The sequence below is a fragment of the Benincasa hispida genome, chromosome 1, assembly GCF_009727055.1.
Source record: "Benincasa hispida cultivar B227 chromosome 1, ASM972705v1, whole genome shotgun sequence".
Classification (NCBI taxonomy): domain Eukaryota; kingdom Viridiplantae; phylum Streptophyta; class Magnoliopsida; order Cucurbitales; family Cucurbitaceae; genus Benincasa; species Benincasa hispida.
Window position 1 is genome coordinate 30,768,504 of NC_052349.1, and position 6,000 is coordinate 30,774,503.

Here is a 6,000-nt window from a genome sequence, read left to right on the forward strand (position 1 = left end):
TTAAACTGGTTCAATTATATGTGATATAATTGATATGATTTATGAGATACATTAATTGGAGGAATTTGATATAAATATGATTTATATTAAGTAAAGGAGAAAATGACTATGGTTTAAATGTTACATATGAAGTGATATTAAAACTGTAGGTCATAAATATAATATGATAAGTTAGTTACTATATTTATTTATAATTAAAACAATCGTATGATAATTGTAGGTAGTTTCTCCTTTAACCGTACGTGAAAGTGGGAGGTTATGTTCAGTTTTCATAACTGAAGGATAAAATAAAAAATATTTTCATTTTAAAAGATATTACTTTATTAAGTGTTTTTAATAATCGTTTAGCTGACTAGAGACTACACGATAGCCTTCTAAGCGAGAGTCTAAACGATCGGGTAAAGCACCATTTCTAAACGACCGTGTAGACAATCCAACGTGATTTACTAAGTGATCATGTGTCAAGTGAGATATACTAAACGATGTGTAAACGATCAAGTGTGTTTTTCTAAACGATCGTGTACCTAGCGAGGTTTACTAAACAATCAAGCATAAAAAGTCTATGTGTTAGACATTCCATTCTCCCACTTGCTTGGTCGTATAGTTCGATTGTTGCCTACCTCTAACCCTCAACCAAATCCAACAGAGCCCACACCTCCTAGATTTTCACTCCGAGAATACCAAGGTTGCCAAGTGGTGGTGTCTAAGGGGTTGCTTGTTCGTGATCTAAGCGACAACAAGAGATTGGCTAGACGATTAGAGCGACAACAAGAGGTTGTTGTTCCAGTTCTTCACGAGAGCGAGAGATTCACTGAAAAAGAGTTCTTCAAAGGTAAATCTCTCATTCTTTTTGTTTTTAACTATGAAAGCATGTTGTAATTTGTTAAAGATGCATAACTATTCTGTATGTTTGTGAATGCATTTAATTCTGTCACAATGCATTTGGATCGATCGTGCTTCCATTCATGGGTTCTCTTTGATAAGATTTCCTTCAATTGGTATCAAAACCAGGTTCTAATATTCCAAATCCGTTGATGCATAGAATTGCATTTACATTCTTGGTGAGTGTTAAGCATGTCTACATTCTGTTTAAGTGTTAAATGTGTTTGTGGATGTGGATTAATGGAGTTTCTGGGATGATTATCCCTAGTTATTAATTTCTTTTACATTTTCAAAGTTAATTGTAAAGGCTACTGTGTTTTTTGGCATATTAACTTGTTATCGAGTCTGTAAATTCAAAGTGTTTGAGTCAGTTTCAGTCGCTCATCATGAAGCTTCAAAGCATGGAGATGCGCACTACTTCGAGGAAGAAGAAGACCAAGGGTTGGTCAGATCGTGTAAACGACAGGGTAAGCGATCGTTGAGTATTGGATACTCGATTGCAAGGTAAACGCACGCACACTAAATGATCGTGTAAATCCATATGCTTCATTACATAGTCACTAACTACACGATCGCAGGGTAAATGTTACTTATTGCATGCTCTTCGATCGTCTAAACAATCATGCTTCATAGCATCATAGTCGTCTACACAATTGGTCAAACTTACGTTTAATTTAGTGCGCGATCGAGTTGCCTTCATGCTTCATCGCATAGTCAAGGGTACTCGATTGTTGCCAAACGATCGTGGTTACACAACCCAATTTACTAAACAATCAGGAAGAAGACTTCACCCAAGCGGTTCAAGACCCGGTTCGCTTGTGAACTGGTTTACTGGTTGGTTTTATGTAATAGATAGAATTTAATTTTCGGTTTTTTAGGCTAATCATCCCGGTCCATTAATTTTGTGAATGTACATGAGATGTATGTTTTATAGTTGGTATGCCATATAGTTGAAATCCCACCATGCATTGGTCATGCATCATTTCTTTATTATAAGAGTTATGATATAATAGTTTGCATGATTAAATTACTTAAGAACATGCTCATGCATCATATAATATAAGAGTTATATCTATGCATGTATTAAGCATATTCATGCATCATCTTTATATTATAAATGTTATAGTATAAGGGTGTATGGAAGTATGTATGCTTAGTTCATTACCAAGTATATAAGAGTTATATATAGTAATGAGTGGACATTGTATGAAGCATGACATAGATTAAATTTATAAGAGTTATAGATACCTAGTTTTGCTTAGCAATGTGAGTGGTTTTGATTGTTTCTTTTATAAGAGTTATAATGGAAATTAGAACTAAAATCAATAAGAAAGACATGCATGCAAACTTTGGCTTGAATCATGTTTTGAAAGAGTTTTAAAATTTGATGAAGATAGACCTAAGATCAAGGTTTTGAAAGAGTTTAATCTTTTAATCAGTTTAATAGGATTAAATTGAATAATAAAATATTAACTATGTAGCAAATCTATCTATAAGGGACCTTTTGTCTAAGGCGGGTTCTTTCTAGGCTGGGGTACTTAAGCTGACAGAGACGGAACACCCCTACCTGGGAACTTACCTGGAAAGATGAATTAGATTTGATGCATGCATGCAAATTTGATGATAGTTCGTTAAAGAGTTTAATGGGACTTGATTTGAACTTGTTTAATTATCAAAGACGAGAGTTGTTTTTTAGAAACTTACACTCACACTTAGATAAAATCAGTAGCCAGATGATCTAAGTTAATGAACCCCTAGGTAGAACATTCAGTGGAAGGTACTTGGGGTATATGATACTTCATTTAAACCTCTTCGCGTTTCTCCCTAATGTTCATACACTGAGAACTATCATCGACCTCGAGGCATCCTAGGAGTGTCCCCCTAAAGGATGGTGTCTTGGTAAGTTAATACCAAGGTGAATGGAGAGAATGTTTGTAGTAAGTGGAAGTGGGACATGTGACAACATATCCCACGGTCTATCTCATTAGGTTGGATAACGTTTCTGTGCATCGTCTCGAGGCACCCAGGAGTGTCCTTCTAAAGGATGGCAGTTTTGCACGACGCTTTATCTGATCTCTTATAAAGGATATGGTCATTTTAGTCTCTTGTCCTAATCTACTTTTTTTCTACGGTGAGCGCATTAGGGTGGGACTCTAGGGCCGAAAATGAAGGGTTACATTTAAGCAAAATTGTTAATGGTTAACAGTTTTGCACCGAAAAATGGTGACTGTTAGAGTCAGTTACAAGAGTTGTTTCAGTCTAATGGTTGAATTTGTCTCATCCTAGTGAAAGGGCACTTGATTACCCCACCGGTGACTTTTATCCTGCCTCGCTGGGGCATCATTGTGAAATAGATATTTTTTCACTTAGGATACATGGAAACTATTTTGCTAAAACTAAAATTGGTGTTAAAAGTGGTATTGCATAAACTCATTAAGTTTGTTCATGTTTTCAGTAATGTTAAAATGTCTACAACCACATTAGCTCTTTTAAGTGCCGACAAACTGACTGGCGAAAACTACTATTTTGATCATAGATGATCTGAGGTCCGTCCTTACGGAGGAGTGTCCTCCTCTTCTGACTCAGAACACCACTCAAAATGTTTGGAAGGCTTATAATATATGTGAAGGATCTCTTACCAAAGAGTTCCATGAGCGCGTTCGAATCGCTCCGATCTCACAGTGACCGAAATACAACAATATACATTCATACGTACAGTTATGCAAACAAATACTAATTATCAGCATGCTATGAACAACAAAACAAGAGAATGAGTGCCATACCAGTTGAAGATAGACTTCAAACTTTAGCACTCATAGTAGCGTAAAACCTCCAAGCGATCTACCAACGCCCAGCAGAAGTGTCAACTGCAACAGCACGAACAACTGGGAACACGAAACCCGTGGGGACGACACCACCAGAAAAAAGCCCTGAGTATTCTCGGAATGAGAACCCAAAGCGTGGTCTTTGGTGAATTTGGTAGAGGAATGAGGAAACACGAATCATGTAGGTGATAAGCAAGTGGGAGGGAAAAAGATGCTATCGCATAGCAAAATGCGTATCATTTAAGAGAAGCTACACGATTGTGTAGATTTTATTGAACGATTGTTTAGGAAAAGGTATATGATCGTTTAGCAAAAATGGCACACTATACGATCGTTTAGAGAAGCTATGCAATCGTGTAGGAAATAGTATGTGATCATTTAGGCACGAGGTAGACGATCGTTTAGGCGGAGAGTGCTATCGTATAGGCTCTCGAAAAAAACTTAAGCAATCGTTTTCTTTTCAACAACGCGCTCTCACGAAAATATTTTGGACGACGACGACTGGCTCTTCAAAAATGAAAAAATTTCATCTTTATTACATCGGTTACAATAATCGACTCATTCCCACTAACCCACGTCCAAACGTGAAATTTGGATTAATTATCATATAATTAAGTATTTATAACGCAAATATAACGAAAAAAATAAATAAATAAAGCATACATAAATATAACCCTTATATTATATGATGCATGAGTATGCATGCTTATCTAAATTATAATACTTATAATAAAGAAAATATGGATGACCTAAGGTGGGGTTTATCTATATGTGCATACCATATGACATATTAAAAAACATACATCGCATGTAAAAACATAAAGGATTTATGGACTGGAATGAGCCTTTACAAAATCGGAATGAAATAACCCTATCTATTACATTTTTCATCGAGCAAATCGGTTCACAGGCGAACCTGGTCTTGAACCGCCAGGAGGACTCCATCGTGTAGTAAATGCCGTAGGTAGATAATCGTTCAACCCGTACTAGACGATAGAAGCATAATTAAATGATCGCTTATACGGCAATGAGGCCGTGAAGATTTCTCGAGTCTGAAGCCCAACCGTCTACCTCGAGCAGTCACCACTTGAACAGAAGGAATCGGAGAAGACAACACCACTTAGAGCCCTCAGTATTCTTGGAGTGAGAATCCAAAGTGTGGGCTTTCTTCGGATTTGGTAGAGGGAAGAAAGAAGATCATCCGTACACAACAATCAATCAAGTGAGAGATGTGGTCGTCTATCGCATAGACAATATGTTTGATCGTTTAGGTAAAGTGTACGATCGTATAGTAAAAGTAAGCGATCGCCTAAAAGATCATGTAGGAAAAGGTAAACGATCGTCTATACGATCGTGTAGGAAAGTGGGTGAGCAATCGTCCAAAATGATCGCGTAGAAAAAACTAAGCGATCGTCTACACGATCGTTTAGTAAATACCAAGAGTTAAACGATCGCTAAGTAAAAAGGTAAGCGATCGTTTAGATAATAGTGCGCGACAGTGTAATTGTTATGCGATTGCTTAGCAATATCGTATATGTAAGCGATCGTGCACTCTTATCGTATACGCACTGATTTTCTAAATGATGACACTATCTTTTACACAATAACCGCGCACACCAAGATCAACATACCGTCTGCTATTTATAATGCACTCCCTCGTTATTTTAAACGAAGAGGCGCCTTCCCATTTCCTTTAAAACCGTCCAATTAATGTGATCTTATCACATTCATATCTTATAAGTTAATATCAACTATTAATTATAATATTTTTCCTCTACTAGATATAAATCATATTTATATCCAATTTCCTCCAAATTAATGTATCTCATACTTAAAGTTAATTATATCATATTTAATTTACTCGTTCAATTATATCATATATAATCGAACTCCCTCTTGTCAATTTAAACATTTCAAATTGACCCAAAAACTGACTCACAACTTGTATCTAAGCTACCAAGGGGACCTTATGAACCTATGGCTCAAAGCTCCAACGGTACGTGAATAACTGACTAAACTCTTTAGTCACGATATCCACTATCCGTTAACTACCAAGCATTCCACTAAAGACCGATAGTTGAATTCTTCTTGCCATAGATATATTTCTATGTCCATTGGATATAACCAATCATCAGTACAATGATCCTTCACAGATGCTCGTAATTATAGCAGGCTAATTTACCGTTTTGCCCCTGTAATTACATTTTCCTCCTTAAGTACCACTGATCCCTCTAATGAACAATACAACATATTCCTACTATGTGTGAACACCTCTCAGGGCATGAGAAGGTGC